This window comes from Cyanistes caeruleus, chromosome 5 (assembly GCF_971803275.1).
Source record: "Cyanistes caeruleus chromosome 5, bCyaCae1.hap1.1, whole genome shotgun sequence".
NCBI classification, from domain to species: Eukaryota; Metazoa; Chordata; class Aves; order Passeriformes; family Paridae; genus Cyanistes; species Cyanistes caeruleus.
In genome coordinates this window covers 19,223,061-19,247,996 of record NC_141705.1, presented here as the reverse complement: position 1 = coordinate 19,247,996, position 24,936 = coordinate 19,223,061, and the positions used below count along the sequence as shown (strand labels likewise).

The 24,936-nt window shown below is 35.0% G+C and overlaps 1 long non-coding RNA gene across 4 annotated transcripts in view; it reads right to left on the bottom strand.

Moving 5' to 3' along the window:
- Nucleotides 1–24,936, bottom strand: part of LOC111928123 (uncharacterized) — a 356,375-nt gene that overhangs the window by 72,290 nt on the left and 259,149 nt on the right. Inside the window, exon 2 of one of the 4 annotated variants that reach the window (XR_015287229.1) lies at nucleotides 23,399–23,456. The exons of the other annotated variants lie outside the window; for them this stretch is intronic. This is a non-coding gene — a long non-coding RNA (uncharacterized LOC111928123). The remainder of the gene's footprint in view (nucleotides 1–23,398; nucleotides 23,457–24,936) is intronic. 4 annotated transcript variants of the gene reach the window in all.

Genomic DNA, 24,936 nt, shown 5'->3' with positions numbered 1-24,936 from the left:
TGACCTACATGAATTTCTCAAAGCCAAACACATACCCTTATGCCCCAATCAGATTCTACATGAATGATTACCTATCTTGTAATACATGCTTTAGTTTGAAGTATTAAAGTGATTTAGTATTAATGAAAAGTGATAACTTTTTAGTAATTGATAATGGACATACAACCCTGGGCCACTTAATACCTTATTACTGATTTTCAAAAGACAGTATTGCTGAACCTCATGCTTGGAAATGGGGCCAGTTACAATTAAATGAGACTGATTTCAGATTAGAAAAGATTTCAGTGTCTTTTTTTTTCCTTTTTTTTTTTTTTAATCTAGTGAAAGAGAATTATTTCTTGTAAGTTAAGTCTTTATATATATGCTTACACCTGTTTTGATGTTCCTACAACTGTTTAAAGTAAATTATATCAAAATATGCTTTACTTTTCCCAGATTCACTATGCTGGCTTTGTGACTACAGCCTTGCAGAGATGTCCATAAGTGAAAGTAAAGGCATATCCCAAGATCTTTCTAGTTGTACTACAGGGCACTCACCCCAGAAAACAACATGATCAAAAAGCTTAACAATTTTTCTGCCGTGTCCCTGGGAAGGTGGTTCCAGTGAATGGCTGGTCTCACTACATAAAAAAAATTCTTTCTTATACCAAGATGAAACCTCTCCAGTGCAAATTATATCTGTTGCCCCTTGTCATCCCCCTGTGGCTCTTCCAAAGAGGTAGCCCCTATACTCTTTGTAGCCACTGTTTAAGTACTGGAATACTGTGAAGATAATTCCCCTTGAGCCTTTTCTTCTCCAGCCAGAAAAGGTCTAACTCTTTAAGCTTGTCCTCACAGATTTCCAGATCTATCATCTTCATGGCCCTTCTTTGGATCCTTTTGTTTTCTCCCTGTTCTTGGATTGTGGGGACCAGCACTGCACACATCACTCCAGATGTAGTCCAACAAGCACTGAGTGGAGTGGAATGACCACGTCTGTACCTCTGTCAGTAGTGCTCCAGGGTCTGATTTCCCTTTGTCATTCGAGCAGTGCTTTGCTGACTTCTTCTCAGCTGATTGCCCACAAGGACCTCCAGGTCCCTTTCATCAAGGCTGCTCCCCAGCCACACAGAGATGAGACAGTACTGGGCTATTTGTCCTGGGTGCAGGACCATGCTCTTGTCTTCTTTAAACTTCATGCTGCTATTTCTAGCCCACTCTACCAGCCTGTCCAGGTTTCTAAGACAGCTGTCTCCTCAGACACATTGTCATGGATTGACACTGGCTGGATGCCAGGCACCCACAAAAGCTGCTCACCCACTCCTTGCTGCAGCCAGACAGAGGAGAGAAAATTTAATGAAGAGTTCAGGAGCAGAGATAAGGACAGAGCAAGTTCACTCATCAAATACCATCAAGGGCAAAACAGGCCCAAAGTAGAGATTTGAAAATCAGAGCAGGAAAATTATTCAAAACACATTCTTATGTGTTATCAAACTTTTTGTTTGATTTCTTCTTAAATATGTTATCATAGAGCCATTACCACCATTTCTATTTGACCCAGCCTTGGCCAGCAGAGCATCCATCTTTTGAAGCCACAAGGCCTTGGCTCTGCCAGACATGGTAGAAGCTTCCAGCAGCTTCTCACAGAAGCCACTCCTGTAGCTCCCTGCCACCAAAACCAGGCCGTGCAAAACCAATACTCACATCCACCTTACCACCCAGAGCAGTGTTACCAGCAAACTTGGTGAGGGTGCTTCCAACCCCATCATCTAAATCATTTATGAAGGTGCTGAACAGCATGGGGCCCTGGGGAACCCACTTGTGCCAGGCTGCCAGCTTGAGTAAAACCCACTTTCTAAGTGCAGCCTGACAGTAAATTTCCTACCCACCTTGCAGATTACCTATCCAGTATCATCTCAGTTTTACCAGGAGAAGGTTGTGGGAAACAATAGCACAAGCTTTGCTGAAGGACAGGTAAACAACATCCACAGTTCTCCTTGTGCTAACAGATTCATTTTTTTTTTTCATTTGCCCTTGGTAAATCCATCTTGTTCTTTCCCAATCATCTGCTTCATTTGTTTTTTAACAATTTCCAGGAGGACCCACAAATACTTTTCCCAGGGACTTAGATAAGACTAATGGGTGTGTGTGATCATCAGTACTCTTCTTGTAAGTGGGTATGACTTTTGCCTTCTTCTACTCATCAGTGATATCCCCTGGATAGATTTTGGAACTAGACATTTAAGGTCCCTTCCAAACCATTCTGCAATTGTGTGATTCTATGAAATGGTCTATGTTACAAAAAGTTATAGCTGTCTGCATAATGTAAAGCACATATATCACTAAATTATAGAGTAGGAAGGAATATGGTATCTGTCAGTCTTTATCTGACAAGCTCATTGCACATTAGACTGCAGATTTTCACAAGCAATAGGCAGTGAGGGATAGCAAAGAGCTTCAAAGAATACTGATAAAATTACAAAGTAATTCCAGAAACTTTCAAACCTAACAACCTTCACAGCAGGAAAGTAATCAAAGCATATATGCCCCCTGTAAGCCTGATCTACTGACACTCAGCTGGTTTACAGTATTCCATTTTACCACAAAATGTCAAGGTTTTAAAAGCTGTAATTAAGTGGATCATTATAAGTATTGTGTAACCAGAAGAAACATGGGGTCTTGTGGGCATGCCAAAATTTCAGTGGAAGGTGACTTAGCTGTATTTCTTCAAAATGATTATTTACACATTTGCAGTATGTACCTACTTACAGTTAAATATATTAGTAAACACCTTCAGATGGTAGAGGTGGTGGCAATTCTACTGGGTTCATGGCCAGTCAGTAAGAACAAAAAACTTCAGTAACCATCTGAGCAAATATTTTGGTTTACTTTTGTTCAGTGTGCTCTAAGAATTTTGTCCTCTGTCTTTTAGAAAATTAAATAAAGAGCTGTAGTGAGTAATGTGGACATAAAGTTTTAACAGTTGAAAAGACTAAAACATTATGATGCACATGTTGGAGCACATCTAATATAAGTTCACATATTATATATTGTATTTTTTTCATTTTACATTATATTCTACCACCATTCTATTCAAGCAATGGTGGAGAACATTTCAGAGAAATGAAAAAGAAAGCTTTTTAAAAAAATAAAACAAATGTCATAAAGTCTATTTCAGATACTCTTCCACCATGAAAGAATTTATTTTTTTCTTAAGGAACTATAAGACAACATTTGATAAATTTTACTGTTTCAACTAGGAGAACTTTATTCCTTCTTATTTTTTACAAAGTATTTCTGTATCACATTGATTCAGCAATATCTTGGAATAAAAATAAAAAGCCTTAAAAAATGTGAGGCTTATGGAAAATTTCAATTTATAATGGATATTTGGAAAAAAATCCTGATATTAAAAGTTGCAAGTGACATTTTCTTTGGAAATGCAGAAGTTTTGCATCCTTCTTCCTGGGAAGGAAACAGACACCTAGAACCAGTCAAGCAATTGTAATTCTTAATTGCATTGTAGAATTTTTTCTTGTTGTTCTGCTTAGGTCTAGTGGAAGTAATTTAGCTGTAGTTTCAACTTTCATTCCCTAGCAAATTCAGTTTGTACCCATTAATTATGACTATCATGGAAGAAATGCAGTCATTAACAATGCCAAAATCCCAGTACAGGTATATGCACAAGCTTGGGATGTGACACTAATTGTTATGAAAGCTTTAACACAATACTCTCTTGAACCCATGAAAATTATTAACTCAAAATATTGTTACTGGAAAAAGACTTTATAGCTACTTTCACCAAGTGAGCAATAGGAGACCAAATGGTTCTAAAACAGGTTAGTGAGTTATAATAATTACTGAACAACCATTATCTCACAAACTGGAAGAAACTTTCCCCAGGGTAATTTCCTTCTTACACTATGAACTTTGGAATTGGAGCTGGGCTTGAAAAAATTGGATAAAACTAATGCAACTGATAAAAGAATCAAAGTTTAGTTCATTAGATGTAGATTTAAGAGAGAAATACAGAACAGTTTACAATGGCCTACATATTTATTTTTCATTACATAAATGCAAAATAGCTGCAAGCATGCCTAACCTAAGATGGTGACAGGCAGTATTTGATAGTGAAAATGAAGATAAAAGGGCAAAAAGAAACCCTGTGGCAGACAGTGTATTTTTGTTCAGATGTATTGGCATAAGAAACAGACGTTAAAAGAGGTTAATTCAATATTTATACCAACCTCCAGGAGCAGCAAAACAGTAAAACTGATAGTCACTATAAGGAGAAGTGCTTTAAAACCAGCTAAAGCAAGACTACAAAGTTTTACTTTAGTCATGACAGCACCTAGTGGTCAGATACATAGCATCAAAACGTCAGACTAGGCTTCCTCGAGTATATGTGAGATGTGAGAGGGAAAAAAGCAACAACTATCCAGAGACAACGTATATCATATGAAAAGTCATGATATTCAAATCAATAAGAGAGAACACCAAGAAAGATGCAAGAAATCCTGTAAATTAATAAGCATTTATCTTGGAAGTTGCTCCCTACACTTCTTCAGGGGAACAAATTCCTAAGGATGGTGCTCATTTTTTATTTTAGCAAATAGAAGTTCTTCCATGTCCATTGACAGGATGTAGGCCTCCAGTTCAGATAGAGCAATCATAGAATCATAGAAGTTTTTATATTGGAAAAGACCTTTTATATCATCGAGTCAAATCATTATCCCATCATTGACAAGTCTGCCACTGAATCATGTCCGTAAGTCCCATGCTTACACATCTTTTAGATACCACCAGGCATGTTGATTCCATTATTTCCCTGGGCAGCCTGGTCCAATGCTTGGCAACCCTTTTCATAAAGAAATTTTTCTTAATATCCAATCTGAACCACCTCTGGCACAACTTGAGGCCATTTTCTCTTGTCTTATTTCTTGCTATTTGGGAGGAGAGACTGAGCTGCACCTTACTACAACCTCCCTTCAGGTAGTTATAAAGAGCAATGAGGTCTTCCCTCAGCCTCCCTTTCTCCAGACTTCGTAATGGAAAAGACAGCATAAGCTGAAAGGTTATAAAGCCATGTGAAGGTAGAAGATTAGTGCTCAGTGACTTAGGCATCAGAAATGAGACTCTCCCTGTCATATATTCAGGTAACACTGCAGCTCTCAGTCTTATTGAATGGTGAATGAAAGTCTCTCAGGACGAAGCAGTGATTAGGAAGCCAGATTCTACTTCCTAGGTCAGCAACCTAATTAAAAAGATATTATGCAAAATATAGGTAGTTTTGTACCAACCTTTCTATCTATACTTCCGTGGATGGACTGAAACTTTTAAATATCATTATTCTATTATTCCTCACTTTATTATCACAACCATCCCCATGACTGTGTCATTCTTAATTTACAAGCAGTGAGAAAGCATTTCTGTGCTTTCAGGTTACCAGAAATAGCTGGTGAACACAGGTTTCTCAGGAGTTAGGAAATTATGAATACCAGGCACTTCATATAATTCTACAAGGGTTTGGTTCAGGCTCCATTAAAATTAATGGAAAGCTGTCCACAGATTTCAGAAGTTCAATGAATCGCTGGGAAGTGCTGTCCTGCCTAATAAGTATTTTGATCTTCACAGTCAACACCCATTTATGTAGGTTTTAGATGTCATTGATACTAGTGCATATATTCCAATTTCAGCTTGTCTAGTTAATTCTAAATGGAAAGAAAAATACAATTAAATTTCACTTAAACTTAAAAATCATTATTTTTCTTTATATTCATTATATTGTTTATATCCAATTAGCTTCAATTACTTCAGCATAGTAACTTTCAACTTACACTAAAGGATTTTTTAAAATACATTTTCAAAGGTGATACCAGCTATCATTAAAGATACCAGGTATCAAGCCTCAGTTTTGGGTAAATAATTCATGAAGAGAAGCGTTCATGGAAACAATCTGAAATGCTTCATTAACCAGAAGAATTTCTACCACACATACCACTCTCTTGTTCATACCTTATGGCCATACAGGCCAGTTTAAGTCCCTATGGAAAAAATCAAAGGTACTAAAGAAAATAATAGATTTAGTGACATTCAAAAGTTGCACTTTAAATAAATATCTTGAGTGAATTATATTATATTGTGTGTTGATGTAATCTGTAAACTGACAGATGTTTAAGAATTTTATCATTTATAAAGAAAAACTTCTATCTTTTTTTATCTGACCTCATCTGCAGGATCTGTGGTACTAAGACCTGTGGACCAGTTCATGACTAAACACTCAGAATCAGACTGCAGTTCCATTCACTTTTTCTTGGTGGTGAAGATGATTTTAGCAGCCTGTGATGCAAAACCATCATCCCACTCATCAGTTACAGTCTGCCACCAGTTCAATTGTCCAAGTATTGCTGATTATTACCACAGCAAATACATACAAATATATACAGAATTTATATATCATAATTACATTTCTATATGTTATTTACGTAACTTTTATGCAAGAGCATGTGTCTGTATTTGTCTGTATATGTTGAAAAAACATTGTATACCAAGTAAAAGCCGTGATCTTGGTTTAAGAAAAAAAAAAAGGAAGGGGATGAGAGGGATGTGAGGAGGAATGAATAGTCAAAATAGAGAATGTCTCTTGCTATCTATCAGAAAGACAAGGTATGTGAAACCTTGTATACCTCTGTATTACCTGCCTGTTGATAAACATAACTTGACAATTAACTGAGACACAGGAAGAGATTTAGGGCCCAGCCCCAGGAAAGAATATACTATAGCAGGAGCAGTCACTCTAGCTCCCTTTTTAATCTTTCCCCATTGTTGAATTTTTCTCTCTTTTCCACAATGATTTTTTTATATTAATGCCATTCTTGTTTAACTACTTTCCAGATTTTTTTCTAAGATTTAACAACCCATTTTTAGGGATTTTGAGCCATTATACCTAGAGTGTGTTTGCACTGCAGAACCCAAAGTAGCAGAAAAATATTTGAACTCTTCATTAACAACCTGTAGTACCTTTAAAGGACTTATCTAGCCTGTGTTACCATGCCCAAACTGTGCCAGGGAGCTGAGTTAACTCATTGGCAATACCACTTAACTCAGACAAAGTTGTTTTTTGATTTAATGGCTAGAGTAGCGTATATTTCTAAACCACTCAGTCAGTTCTGGTATCATTTCTTTGGAATAACAACAATATGATAACTTAATATTCCTCATGGATATCTGCTATATGACTGAGTCCCCAACCTCTCTGTTACCACTGTCCACCCTGCAGTGGCCAGGGAGGCAGAGGAGATAGAACTGCATTACATCAGGTATCTATCCATACAAATAATTCTCTTTATGGAAACACCCTACAGCTACATTGGAAGAGAGTTAGATTCTCTGGTTTCAGAATGAATGAATGGCTGCTGCCTTATAGAAGGGAGAATATTTCTAATGGACAAATCAAGAACATTTTGACAGAAGTGATCTGCTTGTTGTGTGCAGCTGTTCCATGTAAGTTTCCAGATGAATAAAACTTGGGTGTTATTTTTGTATACTCAGTATGATCTGTAAGGTGACAGGAAACAATATGTGTATCTTTAATATGCAACAACAGATGAAATCCCTGTGAGCTTTCAAAAAACATTATTGAGGCTAATGTGTTATTGTTAATGATCCTATGGCTTACCATATGTCCAGACAGTAAACTAATGCATTCTTGGTTTTTCAACTTCAATTCCTTTGTAAAACAAGCTGATAATGGTATTAACACTAAAGAATGAAACTACAGAGGAGAACACACTTGGTTTTGTTCCAGGGTATCAGTATTCAGACTGCATTACATTCATTAGTATTTACAAAATTTACTTCCTGACAGTAACAGTTTGTATAAATGCTGACCTCGATTACATACATGACCTACATGAATATGTTAGAAGGTGACACTGGAGATTGCTCATTTCCTATAATAGCTGGACATGGGATTAATATATTGTCAAATACTGTGTAATATATTCAATTATATTTTCTCAAGTAGCAAGGAAAATAAAAAAACACCCAAACATGCTGAATGCAAGAAAATGTAGAAGACAAACACAAAAAAATAACAATGACTATGCCCAGTAGCCACTTCACAGTAATTTCTGAGCAGTGGCAAATGTCACACACTTTTTGTTCTAGAAATAACTTCAGAAGAAAAGTCTACAGACAAAATCTGACTCATTCTCATTAGTACAAAGACAGAAGAACACCAGTGTCAGTAGAGTTAACCTGGAAATACCTTGGGTACAACCAGGCTCAATGTCTAAGCTTCAGAAATGAAAAATGTAGAAAAATTTTTTCAGAAAATGTTTGGATTACTTATTTGGTTTTGGACTTCTGCAGTCTGCATTTTCAGATAATTTTTTTTTTTTCTCACTTTCCCTTATTTCACAATTCAGAAAGTAGGGGAATATATGTACATGTGAGCAGCCTCACAACCAGTCACATGCATACACAAGTTAGTTATGGACAGTCTAAAGGAAAAATGGCAACTTCAGAAAAGCAATCACCATTTTCTATCCTGAAAGTCACAATTAGAAATTTCTCAGAGCTGTTTTGGAAAAACATGTATTTTAAAATGTTGAATGTTCTTGTTAAAGTGAATTAAAGTTTGTCTGAATGATCCCTTGATAAAAACAAAATAAAAAATTTTTATTTCTGGCCTGAGTAAACTAAAACCTCTTTTGCCTTACAGAAAATCCCAACAACTTATACGTATTTGTATAATATCACCATGCAGTTAAGTTTATAACTAATTATACCTCTCATGGTCCAATTTCCCACTTTGCCCTCCTGACAATCCAAACCAATGAGATGTGCCATCAAAGCATTAAATTAATATGGTTTTCACTGTAGAGGAGCAGTTAAGGAGGTCATGTAAATAGGTATCCATTTCTCCTGATAGCGTTAGGTAGTTGTCATGCTCTTTACAGCTGTTGGTCAGCACCTTGAAGCTAAGACTGGTACTAAATTGGAGAGTTATTTCTCTGCTTAATTCTACTGTAATGATGTATAGTTTCATTTAGCCCTCTCATAGCTTTTGCTGAAAGAAAATATTCATGTTTTCAGGCATCTTTATTACAGAAGGGGATAATTTTAAAGCTAAGCAAGGAAGTCTGCCTAGATAAAACTCTGCACAGCTCCATTCAGAGCAAACAGCTGGAAGCTTAGGCTTCAATATTGCGCTGACATAAAGTCAAGAAGCTTTCCCTCAGTCAGGCATTGCTCTGACAAGAGGGACATCTCACAGTAGTTTCACAGCTGTTGGTGCCTGCTTTCCAGCTGAGATCATGGCTCAAGGTGTGAGTGATTTTTTCTTCTGTTCCCTACCACAGAAAAGTTAAATTGCATAGCTAGCACAAGCAATGGTCTGCACAAAAAGGTTGCCACTGTCTTTCAGTTCAAATACATCAAATGTAGATGAATTTTGCATGTTAGCAGGGGTGCTATGTGTGAGTCTGGGATGAGAAGGCAGCTCATCACCATCAAGACCTACAAAATATTTTTCACTACAAGATAGCCTGATCTTGAATATCAGGCTTGTTTGCAAAACTCCATCTTATTTTCTCAGGATTTTTCTCCCTAGTGTTTTAAACAGCAATTTTTATAAAAGGGGTGAAAGTAGTGTAATAGGAATGAAGTAGTATTCATTTCTATAGCATGCATGCATACAAGGGAAATCATCTTTGGTCAACTACTTGTAAGCCAAGAAGGAAAACTTTACTGTTTTTACACATCACCCAGCAAGTGATCTTACCTATTTCAAATACTACGATGAAAAGCTTTTTGTTTCATATGGAGCTTTGGTTACACCTTTTGGAAACTTTCAAAAGTTTAAAGAGATACTGCTATACAATTGTTTTAATTACAATTTGTTAGAAAAGTGGCCTCATTCACAAATTTAATCACAATGTTAATATAGCTTTAAAATTAAGTAATAATTATCTCTTGGGAGGGTCTCATCACACAGGCCCTTTATTGGGCCATCTGCTTTGTCCAGTAACATTCATTACAGACTGGGAAAGCCCCTATCTTCTAAATTTATGTGAAATGCCATTATGGCTAATACAGAGTCTTCAAGAGATGCAGAAAAATATAAATAGATGAAGTAGTCAAAAAGCCTCTGTAATGAACTAAAGCACCACAAGAAATATATTGCTCCACACCTGTCAATAAGCAGTTATGCATTCCTCTGCATTCAAATAACTAAACTAGAAAAATCATCCCTCATTTTGCAATTAGTTAGAGATCTTATTTCTTTTATTTTCTCTCCATATGATTAGTTTTTATCCACAAGACTGGAGTCAACATTTGTTCATTTCATGCACTGTGGCATGTCTTGGTGTCAGTGTACACTATTTTTAGTTCCCGTACACATTAAATTATATATTTTGTTCTGACTCAGAGGTGATTTATGGCCATATCTTCTTTTTCCACTCCTTATCAGACAATATGGATAATACAGACATGTCAGTTTGTTTGAATTTATGCACAACACTCTCTTCTACAGCTTCTTGTTTTAATACTATATACCAGTGGGCAAAGTAGTACTATGCCTAATCCAAATGTGTATGGAAGAGCTACTTGTCATTTCAGCAGCTTTTCTCCTGCTGTTCATGAAAACTTCTTACTTACTTCAATGCTTTATTACATATTTCTTCCACCAACGACAGCAAATCCCTTTATTTATAATTCAGATATTAAAAAAAAATAAAAACTATAACCAAAAAGAGTGAGCACAACTACAGGACTGAGCAGGTCCTGATCCAGGTTAAATATACTTACATTGCTTATCTGGTACTCGGTTAGATTGCAGAATCTTCATAATGAAAGGCAGGGAGTAGAAAACATATTTTTCTACCTCTTGATACAGCTCTGGCATAGTCTAATTTATGATAGCTAGAGATAAATTCAGAACATTTAAGCCTATTTATATAGGTCTCTAGTGTTAGCTCGCAATCTGGTTGCTACTTTTCACTCACAGTGAACATAATTTTGATTTATTTTTATTTCTCCTCAGCTTTTGAAGAATGCTGATGTGTGGATTTACTTGCAAATACCATCTTGAGACTGACAAAGTTCTCATTTAAGTAACTTTTTAATAAATATTTCCATGATTATTTTCCTTTTAAAATCTTCAAAATAGTTAATCATATTGAATATCAGATTTAAATTATGCATTGGATTTGGCAATGTATTTGTAGTGTTGCATTGTTTTTAATCTTAATATTTCTGTTGTATATTTGTGTATATTTTATAAACCCATATATATACTTTTGAAACAAAGTTTGGGATTGGCTGATGAAATTATCTATGACCTGGAAATCTATAATGTATCTTCTCCGGTTTCTTGATGGAGGCTGCAAGACCATGTATATGAATATGTATTTTTTTCAGTAGATTTCATTGACAGGTCTACCACAACCTCATGTCATAATGAATGGACTAAGTTTCCTTCTCTATTTGTAGAATGCCCAAGAAAAGCAAAAGTTTTGCTATAAAAATCAGAAGTTTGATCTTTTTTCATTTAAGTGGGAGTTCAGCTCCTGATTCTTACTAAGAACACATCAAAAACAAACAAACAAAACCACAAAAAGCCAAAAAAGCAGTTATAGCAAAGCTTTGTTCAAGAACAGAAAAAAAGTTACTTTTGTAATTTATCTTTTATTTCAACAAAAAGAAATATTTTAATGTTTTCTGAACTTTGATATTTCCACGCTTAGATATTCTGGAATTTTACGTGGAAAAAACCTTTTTTCATTAGAATAAGAATAGCCCTCCTTTAACTATCTGAATTTCCAGCTGAAGAAAAGTATTATTTCACACTGAGTTCTAGGAAATATCAGAATTGCTTAAAGAAATGGATTTCTGTGGTTTCTCTTCCTATATTTTTATGAAGATCTTTGAGAAATAAATTTTAAAGGTATAGGATGCCATATTTTGTAACAGCAATGTTGTAATATCTTACAGGAATATTTATGATCCTTCTAACGGAATATGTGTCTGAAATGTTACAAAATATGATTTGAAAATCCATTGTCTATTTCTCATGTTGCATTTATTCAGTTACCTTTACAGCTTTGCTTGAGAAAATGGTTTTATTTACTTTTAAAATCTGATTGTTTTGTTTACACTAAATATATTGACTATGATCTGTGCTCAGCCCTTGATGGTGATAAATATTTAATGCTTTTCCTTAGAGTAATTATGAGATTCTCATTAATCAATGCTTTTAAATATCTGTCTTCATTATAACACTTAAGAACATTACAGCATGAGCTGCTTGTTCCCTGACTTTCTTACAAATCTGTGTCTCAATTAGCTCATGCTGACAACATCCTCTGTTCCTTTCAACTTCTCTAGAAATTAGAAATACTCAGAAGCTCAGAAAAGGTACCTAGAAAACTGAAAAATTGAGCCCATCTTCCTACTGCTTACGAGATCCTCATGTACAAATCACTCACTACACCTTCTTCATAAGTATTAATTTTATTTGGCTCTCTCCTCTGGTGATAAAAGATGGGAGAGAAAAACTAGCAGAAAGAAGGTGTTATGAATAGGGAATTTTTCTTCTCAAGGAGCTTCACATGGTAGCATACATGTGCATTAAATTGCATCAATATGGTGCTGTCCTAGTTTTCCACTCTGACTTCCATCATGTTTCAGTTTAGATTTAGGAGCTATATTGAACTTTCCCCTTTTTTTTCCTTCCTAATTTAAATACACATTTTTTAAGGCCTCCATAATTTCCTGGAATTACCTGAAATCACATGCTAAAAGCATTTCAGGAGCAAATATCAGGGGTTTTATTACTACATAAAAACATTAATTTCTCTGCACCTTTTCCTTTTTCTGAAATCATATCATGTCTCTTCTGATTCCCTTTCTGAACACATTTTTATTCATTCAGGGTTTTTTCCCCACACCCAGAACTGCGTGTCTTGAAACTTTTCAACAGCTCTTCAGTTCAGGAAATAATTATTGCTTCCATTTAACAAACAGAAAACAAAAATAAGAAAACGTGCTTACCCAAAGCCACCAGAGCGTAGTTCCAGGACATGAAAAGACATCTCTTAATTGAAAGCCTAACCTTCTAACTAAAAGATGATTTTTCGATTAGTTCATGATTTAGCAAGTTAAGGGCATACATGCAAAGCACAATGGATGATTCCAGTATCTAAATGAGCTCTAAGTGTGTCTATATTTTATCTTGGCAAGGGTGCATACCTTCAAACCCCACCATCCATACAGTTTGTTTGCAAGTCCTTCCTGGGTTCCCCATTCCTTTAGAAGATCCCTCACTCAAAGGACTGGATCTAAAAGAGAATGCTTATTGTGCTCAGGTAGATATTCAACTCTTAGTGTCATGAATGCTTCAAAGACCCACTGATTCAAATTTTCTTCTGGTAAAGATTTTTAAGTGCTTTTTAAGATTATAACTTCAAAATAAATTTTTAAATATTTAAATTATGCTCTAATTTATTTTTAGCCCTTTTTCCACAAATTTAACCAGCATTTTTGTACCCCAACACAGGCACAAAATCTTATTTGTCTCAGAAATCCTGTGTGCACGATAGCATTATTCTTCTAAATTTATTGACTACTCTTTTTATTATTTCTGTTTAGTTCTCAGATCAAAATAAAAGGTGTCATTATAAAGAAAATAATAAAATTATACTCTTTTACTTCAAATACTTCAAATGGGTATTTGAAGGGTTCAAATTAGAGGGTGGCCTATATTTGAAGAAAGATATTCCTACAAAGAGCATAAATTATTGTACTTTTGCAGTAGTATAATACAACACACATTTCTCTATAATATTCTAAGAAATTATCTGCCTTTAGATATTTGGCACGCTGAATTACTCCACATCACATAGGCTGTTTCTAAGAATAATGTTACATAAATGACCATAATTTGCTATATCAGTTTGAAATAGAGTACACTTGCTGGCACAGGAAGAAAAAAATCACACCTATAGCCAAACATCTTTGAGATTTATTCTCAAATTTGCCTTCAAATATAATTATTAAGTAGAGTCAATATCTTCAAATGAGTAATCCATACAACAGGATCTGCAGGCTAGCTGAGAAGCTGACAGTGAGTTCTTAAATGCATTATTGCAATGTGTTGACTTTCTTGTCTTTGCTGTAGTTGCAGTTTTGCAGCCACACTCAACATAAATTGATGAGTTTCATATAAGATATTGCAAAAATACCCATTCCAATGTTTGGACTGCTGGCCAAGCGTTTCCTTCCAGTTCAGTATCACTCATGTATTGTTCTTTCTCTTATGAATTTCTATTTTTATGAGTTTTTGAAGGAAACTTGCCTGGAAAATGCAATGTGAGGCTGCTCAAACAAGTCTGATAACACTGGTTATTTTGATTTGATCAGAGGCGTTCATGCTGATACAAGAGAAGTTGGCATGGTCTCCTCAGCACAATGCCCCATCAGCTTTTGTTGTGTAGGCAGAAAACTATGGGGAAAAGAATATGAGGCAAAGAAAACTGAATTTTCAAGATATTAGATGCTTCTTCACTCACCAGTCAAGAAAAGCTTTGAACAAAAGCACCTCTGTATAAAAAATCTATTTGTCTAACAATCAAAACACAAACAAAAATATAATAGAAAGGTTCAATCAACAGTTTGTATCCTCCTCATAAATCCATATGATTGCATGATCTATATGTATCTTCATATACAGATGGCTTAAAATTATAATTAAGGTTGAGAAATTAAAATAATATAGAAGACTAAAATTCTGCAAACATGCAGGCAAATTACTTGTCAGTTTTAAGAAGCCCTGATGAAAGAATAGTGTACAATACAAAATGATAAAAGGAGGACATGAGAAACACCCTGAAAAGTAGTATCACATTCTGCTAGCCACTGACTACAGACATAACCCCTAATCAAACACTTTGGAAAAGTGCAAGCAACAGGGTGAGAGAAAGCAGAAAATTCCTCCACAGAAGACTATATGGCTAAAATCACCACTAAATGAATCCTGATAGTACTAAGGGAAAGTAGTTTCATGTTACATACCTCCCTCATTCTTGGTCCAGTTTAAAGATAAAGGCAGTTCATGTCACACAGAAATTGCTTAGTGGTTGATACCAAGGGCTAAATGACCCAATGATAGAGTCTGATGGTGGTGTAGGCACACGGAAGCTTAAGAAGCCATTTTGTCCAAATATCCTTTCAGTATCCAGCTAAGGTGCCTTTTGTCTACTCCTTTTTGACCCTGGGTTAACAGCTAACAAGTGAAATACCTAGGTGTTATCCACTGCTCTTCAGGGCAGTAAGGGCAATGGCTTTCTGCCACACTGAGAACAGATTTTGTCCCTAACACAGAATTTCAAAGGCATAAAAGGAGAAACAATGGTTCAAATAGTAATAAAAATGAAGAGTAGTCAAGAGGCCATTCAGAGACCAAGTAGGACAACAAAGGTGTCAGAAACAGGTGTGGATAAGAGAACTAGTAACACAGCTGGATAAAGCCCAGCAGCTCCTGTGAAAAGAAATGCTCTCACTAAGGCAATGCATTGAAGGAATTCAGCACACAACATGCCCCTTGTGACCTGAGTGAACCATGTGCTAGAGGAGAAGAAAAGCACGTTCTTTCCAATACTCACCCAAGAAGGATCACCATATCATATATTTCTGCCCTATTAAGTGTCTTTGAAGAATCCTGGCAAGTATTGAATGTTTTGCCCGTTCCCAAACTGTGATACAATATTATACAATGGTGTTCTAATGGGTTTTTAATTTCAAATGTAATATTTGGTTTGTCAGTAAGATTAATTTTAAAAATAATAAATGCAAAACGGTGTATGGGAGGGAGAATGATGTTGCCATTTTCATGACAATTTATTTAACAGCCAGTAAGAAAGCCTGGAAGTATTCATTTGAAACTGTGATGATTTGAAAGAACTCATACCTCTAGACTCTGAAATTCCTGATTTTTTTAAAAATCATTATATTATTATCTCCAGAATATCTTCTGAATTGAGTATTCTTCTTTAAAGCAGAAAAAAGAAAAAAATCAGAACCTGGCTAGAAGGCCAAAGAGCAGACTATGAAAAGGTTCCCTCTTGTTTTAACGAGGTTCAGATGACTGTTTTGTTGTATAGGCACTTTACCATCCAAAAATTTTTAAATATTTTAAAAATTATTATATACCTATGGCATTTAAAAAATGAAAGCACATCCAAGGTAAAACAGAGTGAAAGTTAAGTGGGAAGCCAGTACACAGCAGCACATTGCCTAAATACATGGAAAATAAAATTTATTTCTAGAAAACTGAAATGCCTTCCAAATTTTATTATTTCTCTCTTTTATACTCTCCTCAGCAAGAAACTGGAAATGGACAATAACATGCTCATTCTCAATGTTTCTCAGAATGACAATACAAAACCACAAAGAGAGTGAGCTTATTGAAAGTAGATGTGTCAACTTCAGGGAAAGAATCAACCAAATCAATAATGTGTGAATCTGAGCTTCTAGGAATCTTGAGAGATTAGATTTGATAATTATATCCCTAGCCACCCCTTTTATAGGCTTGCAAACATTATTTTAAAATACTGAGACATTTCTTCACCATAGCAGTATTAGACAGGAGCAATCCTTCTTTTCAAGTTGCTGATAGGAAAAAAATGTAAAATTACTGGTTTTGTATAGATGAAAAACTATAGATTTGCACAAACTGAGACACAAACTAAACAACAGCACAATCCCAGAGGCAGAATACAGCAAAGTTTTCTGACATATTTCTCTGCTTTAAACAACTACAATGCTTAACATTTTGCAAAGCTAGACCAAGTCAATATTTATTACACATTTCAGATTTAAAACACATAAAAAATAAAGCTTTATTTTACCAGTGCCAAGAAAACAAATGAACTCTGCTTCAACAATCATAATATCTGCAACTAACATTTGGACTTAATTTACCACCCCCACCAGCTACACAAAAGGTAGATTTAGAGTAAAAGAACCAATAAACACATATTTCCACCCTCTTCCTCACCTTTAAGGTAGACCCAAAATGAATTTTTAAGTTATTTTTCCTCTGAGAAACCAGAGAATTTATTATTTATGTTGCCTAAGATTCAGTCTCATAATCTGTTTATTGGATAAATGGAAAAAAGGAATTCACAAGCAGAACAAAGTTCTTTGCTGCAAAACTGTCTCATAATAGATAAATAGGAAAATATAGTTAAAACAGTCCCTTTTCCTTACTTTTCACACATTCAACCATAGCTAATCTCAGAGCTCCTTTGCTGTCAAATAAATTGCAGGAAAACCTTACAAGCATGATAATGAATGTTAAGGTGAGCATTGTGTGATCCTGAGTGACACTTGCCAGTTCTGCAACAGCAGGGTGTGGATGCCTGGATGAAAACAGGCTGGGAGTCAGAAAGCCAAGACTTACTCCTTTCACTGAATTCCCTGCAATGAAAGCAGGGAGATGAAGGCTGAGATGTCCTCATTCTTCCACAGAACTATCAATGTAATTCTGACCTATTTCTAACCATACATAAAACAGTGAAAGAAAAATAAACAATTTTGGAATTTCTATCAGTAACTCTAGTTTATTTAAAATTTCATCTTCCCTTTAGGAAACTATTATTTTAATTACATTTTTGGCCAAGAAAATCTAGAAAGTTTGCAGGCAAGATACTTTCAAACACTCTATTCCCATCTGCTTCCAGTAGGCAAACCAGTCAGGGCAAAATAGAAACATAGCAGAATATTCATTAAGGTTTCTACTTTAAATAAAAATATATTTTATTAAATGCAATTTTAGTATATTTTGAAATATTATATAGTAAAAGTGTCTTAAATTATTCAATTTGCTTTTTGCTGCCCAAGTTGCTATGTCATTTTCCGGGTGTTTTTCTAAAATTTTGCTGTTCTTAACTGTTTATTGCTTAGATTGCCCTTCAAGAAAAACTTCAAGTGGCATGTAATTATAATATAGTATAAAAACAGCTACATAATCACATGTTCAAAGAAACACATCCAAAATTAGAAAGAAGGTATGTGAAAAGAGTATATTGTCTGAAGTTTCTGTGTTCCAGAGTATCACTGTATACCTTGGAAATGCTCACAATCAATGTATGGAAAAACTAAATTTGACATCTAAGCCAGTGTTTGGATTTTTGTGTTCCGAGACAGTTCAATAATAAAGGGCATTGCTTTGATAAAAATTACATAAATAAGAGGCTGTTCTGAGCATTACATCTAAAAGTTCCCAAGTATGTCTGAGGATGAGCTGGGCTATTTGGATCATTTTAACAAAGTGAAGCCACAGGAGAAAAAAATAAGATATATTAATTATGTTTAAAAAATAGTGGCTGTTCCTTCAGTTTTGTTCATTTTAATTGAGAATGCCCGTTAAAAATAAAGATCAACAATCTACTATGTCATTGCAGACAGGACAAGGATGTCAAAGATAGCAGGATCTGTTGCAGTGTCCCCTGTGTTGTGCTGCAAAGTAGACAACATCTATTTTGAAGCATTGGAAGTGGGATCTTTTCCTCTTAAAAATGAAATGTGAAAAAATAAAGTGTTCTGATGCCTATTAAAGATACATGGAAAGCAGTTTTGGTAGGTGCTAGTGATATGTGCTGCTTCCTTAGTTTGAAAGTTAATCAGAACACCCTAAAAACACATAATTATTTTTTAAAAACTCATATTTCTTGTTTTTTCCTCAATAAGCATGTAGGTCTTCACATATGACTGATTTATGGAGACTGTTTCACAGAAGGAATTGTCACTTGCTTCTGTTTAAATTGGGGTCTGGAAGGCTATGTGTAACAGCATTCCTGATAATTGGTTCTATTATGAAGCACTGTCATGGCAAATTTTCTGAACACAAAACAGACTGCATAACACTACCTCCCAGGAAAAAAAACACAAAGCTATCCTGCCTCAGCAACACAAATTTATATTCTAATTACATAGAGTAAATGCAATTATACCTCAAATACTGCAGGTGCCAAACCTGAAATTTGGAGTATGTGTTTTAAACAATACTGAGTTGCCACAGAGTTTAAAACAAAGACATGAAACATTCTGCTTTCAATTCTTCTCTAAGAGAAAAAAGAAAAGAATTCTTCTGTCTTTTCAAAGTGTACTACACTGCTATATTTTTCTTTTTTAACTCACTCTCTAGCACACCTTTGCTACTTCATTAAAACATTTTTCAACATGTCATATGTATCTGTGCTGTAGCAAACCCTAGTTTATTCATGCTGAGTGGCTAACCTTTCTCAAAGCAATTTAGCAACTTTTCTCCTTTCTTCCTGTTATAGAATCTCATCTGAATGGCTCTGAAGCAGAACTGGGCAAGAATTGACCTAAACATAAACCTTTTAAAGATTAGAAAATGAAAACTTGGGGATTTATTTACTTGTTTTGGTTCTGGTACATCAGCTTTGCTTTGATTCTAATTTCCATGCTTTATCCTGTCATCCAGGTCCAGCTAGCACTAAAAAAAATTTTTGCATTGTAGAATTTCTCTCATACTATTTCAAGTGAGAATGAAACCAAGTTTCCCAAAGGCTATCACATAACATGATCTTGGAATATAACCATCTTAATTTATAATTGCCTTCACACATACTGAGATTCTCCTCCAAACCATGAACTAAAATATCAATACCTTTGTTTAGGATACAAAATTTCTTTTCGAGGAATGTGTAATGGTTTGGGTAGAATGAAAATCAGCTAAAAAATTCTAAAGAAATTAAGTAAAAAGCAATTCAAACATTAGTTACAAAAAGCGATATTTCAATTTGTGTAATTTATTTGGACAAATTACATATTTCTTTTCCAACATTTAATCACTACATTTCCTTATTGAAGACAAAATTCCATCTTATTTGGTCAAAATAATCAAAGTCTCAGGAGAATCCTTGCAAAATTACATGCCAAATAGCCGTGATTGTATATTAGTCATCCTTCATATAAATAATGAAAAGTCCTCAGATTGGTCTTTTAGGAGTAGTCTATAGCCAGAAATATGTATACAGAATTACTACAAGGTTTTTCAGTATTAAATTCCCATTTTTCACTTTTATCTTGGAGCTGAAGCTGTGGTGATTTAAATTGTAGATCAGTGAGTAATAAAAGGAGCTCACAGGAGTACCTGGGCAAAGTACTGGTTGGGCAGCAGGAACAATCTTTTCCCCTCTGAGATTCCTAACTATGCTTCATGCCAACCAACTCTAGGGTAAATTCAATGATAGAGGTACCTTATTTTTCTCAGCTGAAGAGATTTTCTACCTCGCAGCTGGGACATGCACTGGATTAAAACAGAGGATGACAAAGGCTCATTTGACCATCTCACCCACAGTGAAGTTGAAAATTAAATGCTTAGCAAAAATAAAAAGAATCAGAAAACTTAAACATTGAAATGTGAAGGCAGTTCAGATAACACACAATTTAGACCAAATGAAAACGATATAAAATATAACTTAGTGTAGGAATAAAGAACTACACAATCTACTCCATTAAAGTAGCGTTGCAATCAAAGATAGGATACTTATTTTCAAATTCACTTTCTTTGTAAAACAAGAAGTGCTATTAAGTGATCATAATTTTTGTTTTACTCCGTCATTTGAGGAAAATCATTTATGTTTGCAAGTTTGTATTTCTTAGGGATTATTTTTATGACTTAAGAGTACAGCACACAAAGCTCTCAAAAACAGTTGAAACCAGTACTTAATTCATTTTTTGCAGTAGCAAAAGATCCCAAATCAGTTAAGGTGAAATAATTTTAACTTCCCCTAACTGGAGGATTCTATCTCTTTGCTATACAGTCTGGTTTTAATCCTATCCACTATTCCCTAGACACAATATTTTTTACTTATATCACAGTATTTTCGAGCATAAGTGTAACAAGTTGGCTAGGCTCCTTCCCCACACTTTCTAGGTGGATTAAAATTCTCTGACTAGCTCCTCTGTTTTTTTCCTTAACCATTGCCAGTTTCTAAAGAGTACATAGCCTTTAGGCAGGCTAAATCCTCTGCATTTCTGCACATTGTCTTTCCCACTCATCTACAGCATCTCTCCCTTGACCTAGAGATTTAACTACTCTTTCCACTTTAGAGTCCCAAACACTTCCCTCAAAGGATCCCTCACATAAACACACACCCCTCAAGCCTACTCAGAGACCTAAATTAATTATGCTAATCAGACTACCCTGGCTAACCCAATTAAGTTTAATTAGCTGATGCCTTTCTTGCTAAACCACCTTGCCTTGGGGACATATTACCTCTGCTTTTAAGCCAGCTGCAGAAGTCAATCTGCTCTTGCAAACTTGCCCCCTAGCAACAGACGTTCAGTAGGGAGAGTCTCATGGCAATAAGCCCCTCAAAAGCCTTAGCAAAGCTTCTTGTTTCTTGAATACTTGAAACTGGACCATATTCACATAGGAATTTGGGCTGTGAACAAAAGGAGCTTATTTAGAAAGTCTAGCTTCCATATGAAGTCAACACTACCAGTAATAATTCTTGGTTTTTCTGTGTCGTTGGAGAGACATGGTAGCTCTCTGGTCATAGTCAAGAACCTCTCTCTTTAGATAGCAGTGCCAATGACCATCTTTTACCCATCTGATCCTGAAGCTGGGCATTATTTCACCTATGCCTCCCTTCGATGTCACTGCCGGGAACCTCATCTGCTTATATTTACTAAACCTGCATGCAGTGATGCAGAAAAACTCCTCTGTGGCATATCCCAGTTAAGTTCTGTCCTGCTTGATGTGAAACTACCTTCCCTTACTGCTTTGTGAAATGAACAAAAAACTTTTGAGCATCTGGTTCATCAAAAAACTAATTGCTTCCAAAATTTCCCTCAGAGAAAAGTCTAAACCAAAAAAAAAAGTGAAAAGTCTCTACCAATTGGAATTCCAAACCAGTGTTGCCTCAGAAATACTGAAAAAATGGAATTTTCAGAAAAATGTATGCTTCTGGAGTTCCTCAGATAGCAAATAAAACTTAAAATTCCTTTCATACTATCTGTAAACTGTTCTCTGTATTATTTCTAGATAAATAATAAACTAGAAAAACATTTATTTCAAGTCTCAGGAAAGTTCAAAGGAATCTAGCAGACATCCTTCTTGAAGTTCTTTTATTCTCATGAACATGGAATTGCGAAGTCAAAGGAGTAAGAGAAATAATATGTTGATACATGACAATCAAATTATTTTCTACCTAAATTGAAATCAGTAAAGAGGGAAACAAAATTGCAAAATGTGTTCAAATTTTGGAGCCTCTTTTAATTTTAAAATTTGATATTATTTTATGCTGGCTATAAAAATTTTCTATTGTAAATAAAGTTCAATTGGTTCAATAGAAACTTTCAGTATAACTCAAAGCCTTTTGACCAACTAAGTGAAATGTTCCCATTTTTACTAATAAAATATGGAAAAATGCATTACTTTGACAATGATAATAAAACTTTAGTATAGTATTATTTGGTTTATCTTCAAGTTTAAAAGTCATTACTGTACTGAACAAACCCTTATTTCCAAGTGCTAACCGAAATGTTAATTTGGATAAATAGACTGTAGATAAAATGAATACTGAAGCAGCCAGTATCATCTGATAAATGATGACCTAGGAAGATTTAATAAGTGATGAAAGAAAATGTAGAATATCATTGATCAAATATTTTATCCCATTCAAAATTCTGTATTCTAAAGAAAATTTTGATAACCAGTAGGGATCTTTTTAATTATTCTAAGGAATATAATGCTCTACAAAGAGTAATAATACAACTTACCTTCCTATTAAGGTATAACGTTGCCTCCTATTACTGTCTGCTTAGCTTTCCACTGTACAACCATACTAATGACAAGTGTATATATAGACTTGTTCTAAGTATTTCTAAATTTTGATGAGTTTCAGATTTTTATTTATGCTTTTATTTATGTGGTTTTTTGAAGGGTGTTTTGTTTTGGGTTGGTTTTTTTTTTGTTATATGCACATGTACAATACATGATATTTTAGAAAATATTTCTACTGATTTCAGAAAGACTTTTGACTAAGTGAGGATTGCAAGAGTACCTTCTTGACTGAACATTCCAACAACATGCATATGCTTTGCAAGTATGGCCTCTATATAAGCACGATTCTTAACAGGCTTAAAATCCAGAGTAATTTGTAGCATTTCTGTACTTTGCAGAATGCAAACTATTCATATTTCTCCAATTAAATACATTAGCAGCATGCTCTTAAACAGAAATAGGAGTCTCTGACTGAAATAAGAAAGACCCTTATCAAGCTAAATGTTACATTTCCAATTATAACACTTGGGAAACAGTGATAGGGAAAAAATGCTGGCTGTTACATACCAGAAGAAACAAGTCAAAACTTACTTTCTTGGAGGTCTTCTTTTTTCCCTTATCTCAGCTCCACACCGTGGCACCTTCTGACCTATAATGTTGAACATGTTCAGGCTATTCATCTGTTAGAATAAACTCCAGCAGCAAGTATGAAATGAATTTCCTATTGAAAACATGTTGATAAAATGTTGGCAGGTAGAAGTAGTGGCACATGATGGGGAGAAAATTACTTTGAAAATGCCCAATCTAATGTTCATATTTGGAATTAAACAAGTAGTTTCCTGAAGCTTCCCATTTAGTCAGGAAACTGCATATCTTGCAAATTGTAGCAGGATATGGATTTCTCAAGCTGAGTAAGTCCTGCCATGCATATGAAGTACAGACAGCATGTTTCCAAAACTGTTTATTCGGAGTACAACCATTATTATAACCAAATTCTGCTGTGAATTAGCTTCCTTAGCTCCACAGAAGTCAGGCCTGTACCTTGGATTTAGTTCTTAAAAACTAGTATGATACTGAAAAATAAAAGATTAAAATCCTGGCATTAATACCAAAAAAAAAATTAAAAAATTCATAAAACATGTAGCCTACTCAATGATTTGTTGCTTCTTTAAGATTTAGGCTGCTTAGCTCAGTACTGTATCTACTTGAGAAAAGCAATCAAATGTATGATTCCAGTACAGAGAATTTGCATGCCCTATACTCATGTATAACAAGCATGTTCAAGTGATAGGAGAGTTTCTTATGAGGTGTATATTTATTGTTCCAAGGAGTCTGGGTGAATCTCTAAAAATTCTTCTTGAAAATGGCATTAATGTGAGTCTCTTTCAAAGCTTTAGACAAGAATCCTAAAGACTGTAATACAGCTTTTTAGATAATCTCCAAATCCTCTCCTCCTAAAGGTTTTATATGTACTCCAAAATGAAAGGACACTATGAATCATGCAATAAATCAAGGAATTATTATAGTATGATAGGGGCTCAAAAAGAGCAGATGGTACATATTTCTTTGGAGGCAGAGGACATTAATGGAGAGGAATAAAACAAAACAAAGGAGTAAAGTTCAGAGGACATACTCCTTTTCAAGTCCTACTCTTCACCTCATAGCTCCTCTTGATCCCTCATGGATGCTTCTGTTTTCTGTGATCTCATGACACAGTCAAACAATAGTGAGTTAGAGAATGCAATTTAGAAGGATGGCATGCTATAACAACAAAAGATGCAGCAGGAGAGCTGCAAATGAGAAGTATTGGCCTCTCTTCACTCAGTGTTGACTCCTGAAGATTTGTAGGGAGAAAGAGTAACCCTCAAGACCTTGAATGACCTGCAGGCATATTTTTGGAGAGTGACTAAACCTTCTCTCCTATTGACAAGCTTCCACAAACAGGATTTCTTTTCTGACATCTTAACTTTGCAAGCAAGGGGCTGAAATAATTTTTTCAAGCTTACTGAAGATAATAATCTGCTGTGATACTCCAGTTTCAAAATTTGATATGCTAATGTGTTCATCTGTCTTTAGCCATCACTATCACTTCTAGTCCATAGTGGCATTTTCAATGCTAGTCTTTACCT